The sequence below is a fragment of the Gallus gallus genome, chromosome 1 (assembly GCF_016699485.2).
Source record: "Gallus gallus isolate bGalGal1 chromosome 1, bGalGal1.mat.broiler.GRCg7b, whole genome shotgun sequence".
In the NCBI taxonomy this organism is placed as follows: domain Eukaryota; kingdom Metazoa; phylum Chordata; class Aves; order Galliformes; family Phasianidae; genus Gallus; species Gallus gallus.
In genome coordinates, this window is record NC_052532.1 from 573933 (window position 1) to 591047 (window position 17115).

The window sequence follows — 17115 nt, forward strand, 5'->3', positions numbered from 1 at the left end:
GAGCAGCCTGCACTGGTGCGCAGTGTGGGATGAGAGGTGAAGCTGCTCTGTAACCGTGCAGGAGCTGGAGAGTGGCCCCTGGGGAACAGGAGGGATAGGAGGGACAGAGCACTGCAAGGCATTCTCTGACTGCAGGCACAGCTGCAGAGAGCAGGTGGGGATGTGGCAGGGGGATGCGTCCTTCTGCAGGATCGAAAGCAGAGGGGCTGCGCTGGGGTGGGGAGGCTGCACAGCTCAGTGACCAAAAGGAGAGCCCTCTTCCTGCGTTGCAGAAGGAACTGGGGCATTCCCAGCTTCATAACCAAGCAGCAAACCCTGCCGGGTGCTGATTACTGGAGGCTGTGAAAGATCCCTTTCTGAAGGGCAGAGGTGGGGGGCTGTGGGCATGAGACAGCCCTGAGGGTTTGGGGTGGAGGGGGAGGTGGCAGAGGGCAGTGTTCAGTGCTGCTCCTGCACAGTGTAGTGCCTGGGACCGCGGTGAGGAGCCGTTCAGTGCCTGCAGCTGTGTGTGCTGCAGAGAGCTCCTCTGGCCTGCACGGCTTGCTGCTCAGCTGGGTGTTTTTGCAGCACCCTACATTTCCTGTCCCTGCTCCACTCTCTTCCCGCGAGTATTTTGCAAAGCGTTTCCTCGCTCTGGATCACAGAGTGCTGCGGTCTTGCCCGGCAGCTGCTGTGGGGGTGGGTGCTCTGCTGAGACCCCCCAAGGCTGAGTGGAGCTGGGGCAGCTCACACCCGTGGCCTGGCAGAAGGTAGAAGGGCAGTCAGTGCAGGAGCTCATGCTGCAGCGTGGCCCACGGGCTACGAGGCAGTTGGGGAAGCCCCAGAGGTGCTGGATTGCCTGCATCCTGTGGAAGGACGTCCTGCAGTGACGCATCCTTCCTGCACCGGGGTCTGTGCTGGGGGGGTCCTGCCCTGTGTGAGGCTGTGGGGGGGGCGGGGTGTGCCTGTGCTGAGGGATGGAGCCGCTCATCCTCCTCCGTGGCTGCAGCGAAGGCTCTGTGGTCCCTCTTCTCAATCTGGATGCTTCAGGATAATATTTTCTGCCTTGTTATCGCCTTAATGCAAATGAGGAAAGAGCTTGAAAAACAGCGCACAGAACATTGATTCTTCTGCTAAGCCAAGGGAAACCAAGGAATAAATTTTCCCATTATAAAAGAGAGGGAGGCAAACTTTTCCTGGACTCCTGCCTAGCCAGGGCTGAAGGTGAGAAGGAAGGCTGAGGAGAGGGGTTGTGTTGGGCCATTTTTGTGGGGTTCTGTGTGAATTCAGTGTGGCAGGAGCACATGTGAGTGACTGCAGGATGCAAATGGCACCAGCTGTGTCTGCATCAGGCTGAGGTGGGGATGTGGTGGCCCCGAGCTGTGGCCAACAGATGCCACTGCCCAACCGGGCTCCCACCACCCCTCTGAGCCCCCACTACCCAACTGAACCTCCCACCATCTGACTGAGCCATCTGCCTCCCAGATAAGCCATCCTCCACCCAGCTGAGCCCCCAGTAACCAATTGAGCTGCCCACCACCCTGCTGAGCCACCACATCCCAACTGAGCTGCCCACCACCTGTCTGAGCCATCTACCTCCCAATTGAGCCCCTGTCACCCAGCTGAGCATTCTACCACCCAGGTGAGCCATCTGCTTCCCAACTGAGCCTCCCACTGCCCAGTTGAGCCCCCAGCAGTCCAACTAGCCAGCACCACCACCCCACTGAGCCCCTCCTACCACTCCACGGAGCCCCCATCCCCCTGCTGAGCAACCACATCCCAACTGAGCCTCCCACTGTCCCACTGAGCCCTCACCACCTCAGCGAACCACCACTACCCCACTGAGCAACCATGTCCCAAATGAGCCTCCCACTTTTCAACTGAGCCCCCCACCACCCATTGGCAGCATGGGGCCATGCAGTGCTGACCATGCCCACAGGGAGCCTTGGTGCCATCCTGCAGGGTGGGCTGGGGGTCTGCGTGCGTCTTTGTTGCTGGGGTCCAGATGCTGCAGAGGGGCTGCGTGATGAGGGACCTTGAGTCTAATCAGGTTGTTTGCGAAAAGGAGTTGTTATGTCTGCAAGTAAAAGGCCCTTTTTGTGGAGTATGCTGTCTGATGCTCTGCTTCCTAAAAGACAGAGGTGTGGTGGGGGCTGTGGGAAATACTTATGGGCACATCAAAGCCAGGGAGTAGCACTGCTATGCTGCTGTGTGCTGCGTGCCATGGTGGCTACACAGCATAGACCTTGGGTACGAGGGGTGATGCAGCCAGCTGTGGGTGCCACGTGCTGAGCACCCTGGCGCTGGTGTGGGTGCCTTAGAATCACAGAGTCATGGAACGGTTTGGATTGGAAGAGACCTCCAAAGGCCGTCTGTTCCCACTCCCTGCAGTGAGGAGGGACCCCCACAGCTCCATCAGTGCTCAGAGCCCCATCCCCTGACCGTGGGTGTCTGCAGGGATGGGCAGCAGTGCCTCTCTGGGCAGCCCATGCAGAGCCTCACCGCCCTCAGCATGAAGACCTTGCTCCTTATGTCCAGTCTCAATCTCCCCTCTTTCCTCCTTGCCCCCCGTTTCCCCTTGTCCTATCGCACAGACTCCACCAAGGAGGGCAGAACCGCTGAGCTCGGAGCAGAAATTGGGATGGAAAGGATGAATGAGACTGTCCTTCGTGCGCTCAGTGGGCTGAAAACCCACTGGTGAAAATGGTGGGGAAAATCTGCCTGTGCGCTTGTGTGTGTTGTATGACTCCCAAAGCTGTGTTGCTCTGGGGGGGTGCTGGGTGCTGGTGGGGGGTGAGGACTCCCTGCTCCTCAGGTCAGCACAGTGCTCTGGGACATCCCCAACGTTGGGCAGGTCTGCCTGCCTACAAACCCACACAGGGGTCCGTGGGCTCCTCAGCGTCAGGATACGGCGGCTGCAGTGGGATCAAAGCGGGAGGAGGAGCTCCAGGAGCAGGCTCTGAGCTGCTGGCACGCAGCAGCACGGGCACAGCGAGGAGGAGGGGACGAGGAGGGCTCTGCAGATCCTTTCCCGTTGTTGGGGTTCTCCCTGCCTGCTGATCCCGCTTCGTCCCGCTGCTCCTCCAGGCACAGCCGCTTTTGTCTGTGGGATGGGGCGAAGGGGGCCCGGGATAAAATTATCCCAAACACCTACGAGATTTATGAGCTTATCATCTATTTCTGAAGGAGGCACAAAGATGCCCAAGCGGATTTCTTTCCCCCTTTTCCCCCTGAAGTAGCAGTGACTCGCTGCTCTGCATCACTAAAACACAACTGAAAACAGATTGCCCAGGTCGTGCTTTGGGCGTGAGCCCCGATCTCCGTAGGCAGGATCGATACGAAGTGCCTCTGGAGGGCGCTGCCCAAACCTGGTTCATCCCATAGGGCAGCGATGGTCCCCGCAGCCCCACGGCTGTCACACGGTGCAGCGAGGCACGGGCTCCGCATTTCCATTGCGCCGGAAGCAGGGAATGCTTGTTCCGTGGGATCACAGCTCAGCATAGCGCATAAAAAATGCATACCCAGAGATAAGAGCCTCCTGCAGACGAGTGGTGCTCAGGAAGCGGCCAACCCTCAGAGCTGGAGCTCATCAAAAAGCTCGGAGAATCCAGGAGGCACGGCGGCGTTCGGGGATTGAGGATCTGTTCTGAGGTCTGCGGGGGCTTTTCTTCCCCACTGAGTGCTGTTGGCTCTCTTTCCTTCCACTTTTAATCCATCTGCAAACCAGACCGAGGGGTGCCTGTAGGGCTACAGGGATGTTCCTGGGCTCCGTCACCTGGGACAGGGAGGGGATTGTCCCTCTCTGCTCTGCCCTCGTGAGGCCCCATCTGCAGTACTGGGTCCAGGTCTGGGGCCCCCAATACAAGAAGGACAGGGAGCTGTTGGAGAGAGTCCAGAGGAGGGCCACAAAGATGCTCAGAGGGCTGCAGCACCTCCCCTACAAAGACAGGCTGAGAGAGCTGGGCTTGTTCAGCCTGGAGAAGAGAAGGCTGCAGGGTGACCTCATTGCAGCCTTCCAGGACTTAAAGGGAGCCTATAAACAGGAGGAGAGCCAACTCTTTGATAGGGCAGATAACAGCAGGACAAGGGGAAATGGTTTGAAGTTGAAGAAGGGAAGACTGAGGTTGGATGTGAGGGGGAAGTTCTTTACTGTGAGAGTGGTGAGGTGCTGGAACAGCTGCCCAGAGAGGCTGTGGATGCCCCATCCATTCCTGGAGGTGTTCAAGGCCAGGTTGGATGGGGCCCTGGGCAGCCTGGGCTGGTATGAAATGTGGAGGTTGGTGGCCCTGCCTGTGGCGGGGGGTTGGAGCTTCATGATCCTTGAGGTTCCTTCCAACCCAACCCATTCTTGTGATTCAGTGGTTCTATGTTGTCCCCCTAGCCGTGGGGAGATGGCAGCATCCTGCAGGCTGTGATCTGTGTGAAGGGCTGGGATGTGCCCAGCTGTGCTCAGGGCATTGCTCCGTGCGGTGCTGCGGTGGACGGATGGCACCGGCCGTGTGCCCATTTGCTATTTAAATCTACACCCACCCACACGATGCTCTATTTTGATCCTCATTTGCTGTCACAAAGCAGGGATAAAAAGTACAAAATCAGGTTTGAGTGCTGTAGCTTCTCCTTGGTTGTTTTTAACCAAAGGAATGGAAAGGTCTTTCGTGACCCAAAAGGGACAAATCCCGTCCTGAAAGGACTGAGAGTTGGTCCTGTGTGTCCTGAGACGTTGCAGGAGCCTTCACTGTGGTTTCCCTCCATGGGAAGGCGGTGGGTGGCCCTGGGTGGGAGTGTGGCCTCTGGTCCTCAACCATGTGGTACCACCAACCCAACCCCACAGTGCCACCCACCCAACCACATGGTGCCACCACACCAGCCCCAACCACGCAGTGCCACCAACCCAACCTCAACCATGCAGTATTGCCAACCCAACCTCAACCACGCAGTGCCACCAACCCAACCTCAACCACACAGTGTCACCAACCCAACCCCAACTATGTGGTGCTGCCAACCCAACCCCAACCACACAGTACCACCAACCCAACCCCAACCACCATGCAGTGCCCCCAATGCAACCCCACAGTGCCACCAACCCAACCCCAACCATGTGGTGCTGCCAACCCAACCCCAACCACATGGTGCCACCAACCTAACCCCAAACACATGATGCCATCACCCCAACCCCTACCATGCAGTGCCACCAACCCAACCTCAACCACACAGTGCCACCAACCCAACCCCAACCATGTGATGCTGCCAACCCAACCCCAACCACCATGCAGTGCCCCCAACCCCAACCCCACAGTGCCACCAACCCAACCCAAACCATGTGGTGCTGCCAACCCAACCCCAACCACACAGTACCACCAACCCAACCCCAACCACCATGCAGTGCCCCCTACCCCAACCATGCAGTGTCACCAACCCAACCTCAACCTTGTGGTGTTGCTAACCCAACCCCAAGCACATGGTGCCACCAACCCAACCCCAAACACATGGTGCCATCACCCCAACACCTACCATGCAGTGCCACCAACCCAACCCCAACCATGTGGTGCCTTCATGCCGGTGTCCGGCCATGCGGTGACACCGTGCCAACCCCATCTCCTTGTTTCTGCCCCACACCCCTCATTTCTCTCCCAGTGCCACACAGCTCCTAAAAGTTCCAGTTTCTGTGCTCTATCTCATCCACATAAGCAGTGCAAACAAGTGAAAGAATAAATCAGCAGAACTTTCATGTTGGAAAGGGAGATTTGGAGGTCAGGAAATGACCTCCTGGATGGCCTAAACCAGTGCTCAAAGCTTTGATCCTTGGCCAGAGCATCTGCTTTCTGCTGTTGTAAAGATCTCTGCATGTCAATAGTTGTATTGGATTTCCAACCCTTTTATGGGAGAATCAAACCACTTATGCACATGCTTTGAGATGCTTCTTGATTACAAGCTGCACATTGTTTTTCCATAGGAACCCGGCTTCTTTCAGATCAGATTAATCGTGCTCAGTGAATGAGACAGCTGTTGGGCTTTTTTTTTTTCGTCATTCTTATTCAGTGTGCAGCCCCATGCTTCGCTCACTGCATGCTGCTGAGCCCTGCACCAAACGTGGCACTGCTTAACGTCTCTTTGTAGCTGTTTTTTTCCTGGTGTTTATTTCCCTGACACAAACACGAACACATCCTGTTGGCATCTTCTGCCCATAGTTGTGGGTGCCCCATCCCTGTAGGTGCCCAAGGCCATGGACGGGCCCTGGGCAGGCTGAGCTGGGGGGCACCCAACCCATGGCGGGGGGTTGGAACAGAGTGATCCTTAAGGACCCCTCTCAGGGGATGGATGAAAGTCCCTTTTTCTGCACATTCTTTGTAAATTCAGGGGATTTGGGGTTGCTTACACATTTCCAATGTATCCGGTATCAGGAGTGTAGGGCACTTGTGTTGTATTTGTTACTACTAAGAACTATTTTAAGGTGATAAATGAACAGATTTTAGTGCCAATTTAAAGCCCACTTCGATTTGAATCATAAGTAAGAAAAGCTGCTCATCCTCTGTTAAATATGAAAAATGCCTCTCACTCTTTTCTAAATATTAGGATAGAATTGAAAAACAAATGGAATGTATATTTTACATGATAATTGCTTAACGAGATGCACGGAATTATCATAGAATCATAGATCCATAGAATGGTCTGGATTGAAAAGGACCACAATGCTCATCTCATTCCAACCCCCTGCTATGTGCAGGGTTGTCAACCAGCAGACCAGGCTGCCCAGAGCCACATCCAGCCTGGCCTTGGATGCCTGCAGGGATGGGGTGTCAGACCCCATTGTTTATCTCCAGATTTCAGGCAATGTGTGCTTTGGGGGCAGTGCGTGAAGCCATGCAGGCAATCTCCAGTACTCTCCAATGGCCCAACCATTCCTTTGTGTGTTGCTCAGCGGGGAAGAAGGAGCAGAACTGACTCCCACATCCTCCCACCTGGTGTGTGATCTGCAGATGAAGCACTGTCAGAGGTGCTTCGTGGTGGAGGCAGAAAGAGGTTTCACCCTGATGTCCGTGCATCCGAGCTCTAATTTCTGTTATTAACATGCTTGGTCTGTTGTTTTACTCTGACTTCCCTCTGGGCACAGCAATAAATGCATTTAACACATAAATGTGAAACCAATATCATTCCTTCCCATTGGGTTCCCTCCAGGGTCTCCAAAATCCTCAGACAGCGATGTTCCTGCTGATCCCTGCTGGGCCTCAGGGCCAACGTTGTGTGATAGCAAATGGGGCATCACTGTGAGTTGACAGGAAGCAGAAAGCACCTGGAGGGCGGCCCTTGGGTTAATGCTGTGGTGTTCCTGTGCCCATGCTCTGGAACTGTCCCTGCACTTTTTGTTGTGCCTCTGCTTTCTGCCTCCCAGTGGCTCTTTGAGCCAACAGGTGGGAGCTGCAGGGCATGCAGAGCTTCGGGTGGAATGGATGGGGGAAAATGGGGTTGGATACTGGGAATAATTTCTTCTCCAAAGAGCGGCCAGCACTGCACAGCTGCCCAGGGCAGCGGGGAGTCCCCATCCCTGGGGGTGTTCCATGACCACAGGGATGGTGGCACTTGGGGATGTGGTCGGTGGGCCCGGTGGGATGGGTTGGGATTGGGCTGAGGGATTTCAGAGATCTTTCCCAGATGTAATGAGTTGTATGAAAACTTAAAGCAGGCAGGGGAATAAAGGATGCAGCATGTCCAAGCGAGGCATAAGGCACGCATCAGGTCCAAGCAAGGCATAAGGGATGCATCAGATCCAAGCAAAGGCATAAAGGATGCAGTAGGTCCAAGAAAAAGCACAAAGGATGCAGCATTTCCAAGCAAAGGCATAAAGGGTGCAGCATGTCCGTTTTGCTTGTGCTGGGCTGTCAAACCATGCGTTTCTGTGGTCTTCTGGAAGGTTCAGTTGTAGCTCTGTGCTGGGAGCAAATGTTTGCTCACACTGTATGTGCTCGCAGAGCATCCTGTGCTGAGTCCGGGTGATTTGCTGGGGAGCTGCACGTGCTTGGACCATCAGCCAGAAGGTTTTTTGGAAAGAAGATGTGAGGGCAGCCCTCCCCCACCTTCCTGTGCTTAAAGGGCAAAGGGAACGTAATTGAGCCATAATTCACAGTTACTGGTAAGAAAGCGTGGGACACAGTATGAGCAGAAGCACTGGAACTTTATATTACAGCTATCTCCAGGGGAGATTATTTTTATTAAAATCTGGGTTGATGGAAAATTCAGAGATTAGCTTCATTCTGAATGGATGGTTCTCTGTGAATCCACCCGACAGTGGTTCCCTGCTGCCCCCCACTGCTGTGCTGCGCTCTGCCCACAGTGCCAGGTGGACACCGGAGTGCTGAGGGTGCCCAGTGCTGAAGTGCTGAGGGTACCCAACACTGAAGTGCTGAGGGTGCCCAACACTGAAGCACTGAGGGTGCCCAGTGCTGAAGTGCTGAGGGTACCCAACACTGAAGTGCTGAGGGTGCCCAATGCTGAAGTGCTGAGGGTGCCCAATGCTGAAGTGCTGAGGGTACCCAACACTGAAGTGCTGAGGATGCCCAGTGCTGAAGTGCTGAGGGTGCCCAATGCTGAAGTGCTGAGGGTACCCAACACTGAAGTGCTGAGGATGCCCAGTGCTGATGTGCTGAGGGTTCCCAGTGCTGAAGTGCTGAGGGTGCACCACAGCTCTGGGCAGACCCAGCACCGATCCAACCCACTCGGTTGCTGTGGCCATGGGCTGGTGCCCAGGGCACGAAATGTGGGTACTGTGGTAGTCCCAGCTCCCCCATAGCACCTCTGCTCTGTGCTGCATCCATCACTCCCCACTCCTGGGACCTGCAGTCTCTGCACCACGGGGGATTTGTTCTCAACGAGGTTTATGAGGATTCCTCATCTGGGAGGGAGCGCCGTGGGTTTTATTCACCCAAATCCACTTTACATGGTAAGCAAGCTCAGAGCGAGAACATGAGGTTTATGCCAGGAGAAGAAAAAGGTAAATCCGAGATTACAAACTCAGCAGTGCAGTTACAAAGGAAATAACAGAGCAGAGATTTGCTCTGTATCTATCTCACATTCTTTTTTGCCTTTGAGCTGCAGGCAGCTGAGCTCCTGCCTGGCAGCGTTCTGTGTCCATGCTCCTCGTGTGCAGCACTTGCTGATGCAGAAACCCTGGTTTCTGGTTTGTACCTCTTCCCCGATTATCTCATATATATCCGTAGATAAAATTCCAAAGCTCTCCCTGCACCCACTCTCTGCTGCTGATGGGACCTCCTGACATCACCACCTTGCTGGTTTCATTAAAGTGAACCCCAGCAGAAGGTGTGGTGCTGAGTGCTGTCAGTCCCAGGGACAGTGGGGGGGCTCCGGAGCAGCGCTCCCTTCTCTGGGGCTCAAAAATAGAGATGCTGTCTTCCACTGAACTGGAGTTGAGCCCATTGGTTACCAGGGAGGGAGGGGTGCCCCGTGAGGGAGCAACCCCGGGAGGTGAGGTGGGGTTGTGGGCTGCTGAGGCTGTGATGGATGGGGGCGGCTCAGCTGTGCCCCCTGCACTGCCCACCTGGGGCTGTGAGCTGGGGAAGTTCGGAGCAGGAGGGATATCCCAGTCCTGAGAAGTGGGGATAAGTACAGGTGGGAGAGTGCTTGGCAGTTCCTGTTGCCAGCTCACAGTTGTGCTCTGCGAAGAGTGAATTGTAGACTCATGGAAGGATTCAGGTTGGAAGGACTTTTAAGATAATTGAGTTCCACCCCCTGTGCTATGGGTAGAGTCACCTCGCACTGGAATCACAGTGTCACAGAGTCACAGAACTGCAGGGATTGGAAGGGACTTCAAGAGGTCACTGAGCCCAACCTCTGCTAAAGCGGTGCCCTGCAATAGGTCACAATGGTGGGTGTCCAGATGGGCCTCAAATATCCCCACAGAAGGAGACTCCACCACCTCTCTGTGCAGCCTGTGTCACTGCTCCGTCACCCTGATGGAAAGAAGTCCTTTCTCATGTCAGTACAGAACTTCCTATGTTCCACTGTGAGGCCATTGCTCCTTGTCCTATGGCTGCACACCACCGAGAGGAGCCTGGCCTCATCCGTGTGCCTCCACCTCCCTTTAGAGGTTTAGGAACATCATCCTCCACGATCCCCTCTCAGCCTTCTTTTCCCCAGGCTGAACAGCCCCAGGTCTCTCAGCCTTTCCTCACACAGGAGATGCTCCAGGCCCTTCATCCTCTTTGTGGCCCTCTGCCGGACTCCTTCCAGGAGATCCCCATCTTTTTGGAACTGGGGAGCCCAGAACTGGACAGAGTAGCCTCAAAGTGGCCTCACCAAGGCAGAGCAGAGGGGAGGATCACCTTCCTCGCCCTGCTGGCCACACTCTTTTTAATGCACCCCAGGATCCCATTGGCCTTCTTGGCCACCAGGGCACACTGCTGGCTGGCTCACAGCCAACTTGTTGCCCACCAGAACCCGCAGGTCCTTCTCTGCAGTGCTCCTCTCCGGCAGCTCATCCCCCAACCTGTACTGATGCATGCAGTTTTCCGTCCCCAGGTGCAAGACTCTACACTTGCTCTTGTTAAACCTCATTGGGTTCATCCCTGCCCAACTCTCCTGTCTGTCCAGGTCTTGTTGAACGGTAGCACAGCCTTCAGAAGAAGGTTTCCATTGCTTTGGGATGGGACCTACAGAATCAGTGAATGCTCTGAGCTCCCCCTGAGCACTGCGGGACCCCAGGGGTTCGCGGAGGCCTGGATGGAGCTGGTGGGGCTCAGATGGTGAATGGCAGCTGGGATGGAGGAGCAGGCAGTAGCTGCGAGTAGCTGAGGGCAAGGGACCCTACTACTTTTTCCTACAGCTTTGAAGCAACTTTAGTTGGCCGTGCTGGTTTATGGATGTGTGATTGTAAGAGATACCAGCACATATGTATGGTGATGGCTGGGATCTCCTTTGGGTGTCTGCATGCCAGGTGTAGGATGGACACGCGTAGACACAAATTTTCCAGTCTCATTTCTGTTTTGCTGGATCAAGTTACGTCACAGCGTATTGTTTTTTTCCCCCAGATAGTCTGTTGCATAAAAAAAGACGTGCAGGAACATTAATACGCTTTTACTAATAGAGCTATAAATCATTTATCTCTGTAACTGTGCACCGCTGTATCGATCCATTACAGTAATTGTTGTGTTCAGTGTTTGTGTTGCTAACCTTTCCTTCTGTGGCTCACTTCAGGTTAGCTAATAAGTATGAGCAGGTTTCTACATTCCATTCATTCTTTTAGTATTTTTTCCTTCGTACTGAAGTGTCCTAAAACAAATTCATCATTTTAAATGCATTTACTGCTGTCGTTGGGGGGTGCAGTGCCTTTGCAATGTGGCTCCAAATCCGAGAACAATTAGAAGATCCCGTTCCAGCCCAACGTATCATGTTGATAATCCAGCCTAGCTCTGATGTCCCAGGAGAGCTTTGCTGTGCTCACAGCTGCTGCAGTGACCACACAGTTGCTGTTGCAGGAGGGAGCATCTCGGTCGTGCAGGGTCATCGGTGCCCTTGCAGTGCTCCTGCAACAACTCTGTCCTTGTGCATCTGGAATAGGGATTCTGGGCTATGCATAGGATGGTTGGGGTAGAAGGGACCCCACTGGTCACAGAGCCATAGAACAGTTGGGGTGCAAGTGCCATTATGGATCACAGAGCTGTAGGATAGTTGGGGTGGAAGGGACCTTATAGATCACAGAGCTGTAAGATGGTTGGGGTGGAAGCGAACTTACGGGTCAGAGAGCGGTAGGATGGTTGGAGTGGAAGTGACCTTACAGATCACAGAGCCATAGGACCATTGAGGTAGAAGTGACCTTATGGATCACAGAGCTGTAGGGCAGTTAGGGTGGAAGGGACCTTATGGGTTACAGAGCCGTGGGATGGTTGAGTTGGAAGCAGTCTTACAGATCACAGAGGTGTAGAATGGTTGGGGTGGAAGTGACCTTACAGATCATGAGCCATAGATTGGTTGGGTTGGAAGGGAACCCCCTGCCCCCCTACCCCCCCTTGCTGTGGGCTGAGTGCCCCCCAGCTCAGGCTGCCCAGGGCCCCATCCATGATCTTGAGCTCCCCCAAGGATGGGGCACCCACAGCTCTGGGCAGCAGTGCCATGGCCTCACTGCCCCAAAATATTTTCCAATTATCTATCCTAAATCTTCTCTCTACAAGCTCTTGCCTCAGTGCTGGCCTTGCCCAGGCCGAGCTGGCAGCTCACACTGCTGTTTGTTCTTTTCTCCAGGATTGCTGTGGGGGTTTACCATCAGCTCAGGTTAAATGATGTTTCTTCCCTCTATTTGTGCTTGTTTATTGTGGCTCAGATTGATTTTGGGGCTGGTGTTCAAGGTGAGCAGAACTGGAGCTGGAGGGGGTGACGTCTCTTCCTCTTTCTGAGATGTAACAGAGGGTGTTTTTCTACACTTTTTTTTCCTCCTCTTGCCCATTATTGCTGGCAAATGTATTTCTAATTTGCTGTCTCACTCGTAGGTCGTTATCAGGCATTGCGTGTGTGTAGTTGCTCTCCTTTGCTGAGGATGCGTGTGGGGAGTTTTACAAAACAGGATTCATCTTTGTTGGATCTCACCATCTGGAGACGTCACATCTTGTAGTACACATCTTGCCTTAGCTTAGATGCAGTCTTTATTAGCAACACCTTATTTCCTTTCATACCTTTGTTGTTTGATTGACCCCAGGCGCCTCTCAGCCTCATTCCTCCACTGAAGGCTTTGGTGTTGTTTGTGTTGCTCTATTGGCTGAGGGCTGAAGAACCACGTGATGGTGGCACATCCAACTCAACTCTGAGAAATTCAAATCCTGCAAACGAGAATCCACGAACCAATACTAAATGCTGCTTCTAAAGCATGTAGTTGCCTCCATTCCCATGATCCGGGAACGCTGCAGTTCCCATCACGAAGAAGTCTTCTCAGCCTGGGGGAAGTCATGCTGTTCCCAACAACGCAAGCTCTAGGAAAGCAGTTCTGCAGCTGCTTTTGGCAGTTCTGCTGTAGAGCACTGATTCTCTAAATGTGTCCTGACTTTCACAGGTCATTGGCATCGTTAAAGGCCTGGCTGTTAATTAAACTGCTAGCCCAACAAAATCACCCTCCTCGCTTCTGATTGGCCCTTCCTCAGTGCTGGTTTATTGATAGCAATTTGTGCTTTGTTGTACCACTGCTTTACAAAATTGACGTGCAGGGCCGGCAGCTGATGTGGGGCTGGGAGGAGAGATGCTGGAATGGGGCTGGGAAGCACATGCTGATATGGGGACGGCATGGTGGGTACCAATGGGATGGATGCTTCTGGGCTAGCAGCCTGCAAGTACCTTCATTGTGAAATATCTTGAGCAAAATCACAGAATCACAGACCATCTCAAGTGGGAAGGGACCCACAAGGATCATCAAACCCAACCCCTGGCCCCACACGGCACCACACAAATCCTACAGCTGAGAGTGGTGTCCCAGCCCTCCCTGACCTCAGGGCTGTGCCCATTGCTCTGGGCGGCTGTGCTGTGCCCACCACCCTCAAGGGCACAGCCTTTCCCTGAGCCTCACCTGATGCAGCTCCATGCTGACAGATATTCCAGTCAGCTGGAATGAAGGCACCTGCTTCAGGCTGGCCTTAATGCCCTAAATTAGGGATGCTTGTAATGCTGCAAAATGATCTGTGAAATATTTGGTAACATTTCTTCTTCCCCCCCTTTATTAACATTCATTCTTCCCCTGATCTCTTCCTTTTACTTCTTAGTGATCACAGAATCATAGAATGGCCTGGGTAGGGAGGGACCTCAAGGATCATGAAGTTCCTACCCCCCCCCCCCCCACTGCATACAGGGCCATTAACCTCCCCATTTCATACCAGCCCAGGCTGCCCAGGGCCCCATCCAACCTGGCCTTGAACACCTCCAGGGATGGACGGGGCATCCACAGCCTCTCTGGGCAGCTGTTCCAGCACCTCACCACTCTCACAGTAAAGAACTTCCCCGACACCCAACCTCAGTCTGCCCTCTTTCAACTTCAAACCATTTCCCCTTGTCCTGCTGTTATCTCCCCTCTCAAAGAGTTGACTGCCCTCCTGTTTGTAGGCTCCCTTTAGGTCCTGGAAGGCTTCAGTGAGCTCACCCCACAGCCTACTCTTCTCCTGGCTGAATGATGCTCATCAGTGATGCTGATGATAGCTCTGCACATTCTTCTTAGGATTTCAGGTTTGGTCAGTTGATGTCCTTGCTGTAGGTTGCATTAGGCCAGCATGAACGTATGGATGAGATTTTTCACAGTCGTTTTTTTCTTGCTGGGAGGGCTCCCTCCGACACAAGGAAGCTGCAGTGCCCCTCTTGCAGTTGGACCATTTTGCAGCACCACACATCCCCAGACTGCAGCTGTGAGGCGATGCTCAGTGCTCCCCTTTTTCTTTACTGGGCTGGCTTAGAGTTTCTCACACTTCCTGTGCCACTGTGACCGAAGTAATTGCATGCTGCCTCAGGGTCTTTTTCTGTGGAAAGCGTGATATAAATTTCCTTATGGACCCAAAGGAATCCGCGGTGTTTAAACGCAGCAGCCTGCAAAACCCGCAATTGCTGATGGAAGAGAAATGCTAATGTTTGAACGGGGTAAGGTCCGGAAGTAAAGCAGTCAGTATAGACCCTCCTAATACTATTTAACTTGCTATTAAGTTTAGCTGATTTGACAGCTCGGTGCGGCAGGATTCTTATTGAAAACACGGCGATGTTGTAGAAGTTGTCATGTGCGAACCTCGAGGCTGTGGTTGCCTGGGAACCGCCAAGCATTGGGCTGCTGCTGGGATGCTGCCAAGGCGCAGCGCGTGGGGCAGATACTGCCGGAATCGATCAACGGAGGAGTGGTTCACACATTTATCAATGTTGTCATTACTCTTTTTTAATTAAAAGCTGCCGAGCAGAGGAGCGTGGCTCTTCCAGCGCCGGCTCTGCCTGTGACTGCGTGTCCCTGCTCACCTGGTGCCGGGACACGGCCTTGCGGAGAGGACCGGAGGGAGCAGCCCTTTGCTCAGCCTGAGGGGGGGTGGGAGGGTCCCCGGGACCCCCAGTGGGGCAGCCCAACTCCCAACACCTCCACCTGCACCCCCAGAGGGGGGGAGGTCCTTCTGCAGCTCTGGGCAGCGCCGGGAGAGGGGTCGGTAGCGGAGACGGGGAAACAAAGTGGAGGAACCGCATGAAGCTCTGGGGAGGTTTCACAAGAGAATGGATCAGCGGGTGAGTGCTGGAGCAAATTGATTTACAAGAACAAAGCAGTGGGTAATTATTGAAGGAATTTTGGGTAGGTGAGTAGGTAGCACTAACGTGTGTTTTCTTTTCGCTCAAAACAGTTATTAAAGCAGGGAAAAGCGATTAGCAAGAAGGAGGTGTTGACGCGAAAGCTTTCGTTAAGGATGTCTTCAATGTGAAAGTTAATGACCAACAAAGTGATATGTGGTATAGTAGCTGTACTGTTAACCAAAGCCAGGACAATTAAACAGTTGGAAAACAATTTCTGATAAGATTTAACCATTGCATTTCCAGAAGGTCATGTCTCCTTAATCCGATTCCATTCTATAATAAAAGAGGATGGATGTCAGAGAGATAACTGAGAGGATTTATCAAGGCTTCAGAGGAGCTGGATGGAAACACCTCTGGAATGTCTTTACAAGTTGCCTGGGGACACAAGAAGAGCTGCAATGCCCCAGGTGCCTAGCAAAGAGATTGGCTCGGGAAAAGCATGACTCAGTGATGAATTCCTGTCTTCAGAGGAGTCTGGCAGGAAGGAAAGTACCTCAAAGTTTGTAGCTTTGCTCGGAATGATAGTGGTTTGAAGAGGACATGTGCTGGAGGGCTGAAGCAAAGGGTGGGCACAGAGGGGCATCCACCCAGAGAACTGCCCCAGCCTAAGGCAGCAGTTGACCCAAGGCCTGGGTGTATGTGGTAACCCCTTGTTGGTCTCCTTCAGGAAAACATAGTGTATGTTTTGAGTGCTCTTAGTGCTTGCATCAAGGATGAGGAAAAGGAGCTGTGGTGAGGCTGACTAACGGCCAGATCCCTTTGGTTGGAGGGAAGGTGGTGGAGCAAATCCTCATGGAAGCCTCATCCAGACACATGAAGGTCAGGAGGTGACTGGGAACAGTTAGCATGGATTTGATGAGGGTAAATCATGCCCAGCCAATCCAACTGCTTTATCCATTGGGGTGGGTGATGCTTGACGAGGAGAGCACAGGAAATGTCCACATAGAACTTGAGGAGGTTTTCTGTGTGTTCTCCTTAGAGTGTTCTCCTGTAACATCCTTATTGCAAAATAGGACTGAGATGGTTTGGATGGTTGGAGGGCGAGGTTGGTGGACAGCTGGCTGGACCACCAGGCTTAAAGGGTAGCCAATGGCCATACAAAGCCCATCTGGTGGCTGCTTAGGAGCTTGTTCCTCAGGAATGGGTATGAGAGCTTACACCACGTGGTATCCTTTTACCAGAGCAGCACCAGCCGGTCTAGGAGCAGTCAGCAGGCTGAGGGCCAGGCTGCTCCTCAGAGGGGTCTCCACCAGCTGCAGGAACGGCCTCAAGGGCTGGCAGAGGCAAATCCTGCCATTGGCTGCAGCAGTGCTGTGGAATGTAATGGGATAAGGCAGGATGGGTGACTGGACAGCAGGTTCCTTGGCAGAAAAGGCCGAGGGACCCCAGAGACCCCCGACCCAGTGCTGGCAGCGCCTTTGGCAATAAAGGCTGAGCGCACCCTCGGCAGCAATGGCTGGTGGTAGCCAGCAGGCAAGGGTGGGGATGGCTTCCACCACTCAGCACTGTTGAGACCCATACAGACAGTGGGGTCAAATTGGGCTCACCAGCCCAGGGCAGACATTAGCATAGCACAGAAGGTTCCACAGAGTTCCTGGGATAGTTGGAGCTGAGGTTCAGGAGACAGGAGGAAAGGCTGAGAGTAGGGTTTGCTCAGACCAGGGAGGAGAAGACAGAAGGAAGACTGTACTGCCATCTGCAACTGCCTAACAGGGTGGGGAGAGGCAATGGAGGTGGGCTCCTTTGGGAGTGACATGATGGAACAAGAGGACAAAGCTATGGCCAGAGACTTCCTTCATCACAGGGAAGTGGTCTGAGGCCTTGAGAAATCAAGAGGTC

General features: G+C 53.6%; 1 protein-coding gene across 1 annotated transcript in view; it reads left to right on the forward strand.

The window, feature by feature from the left end:
• The window catches only part of SHANK3 (SH3 and multiple ankyrin repeat domains 3), a 282770-nt gene that overhangs the window by 8029 nt on the left and 257626 nt on the right, over positions 1 to 17115 (forward strand).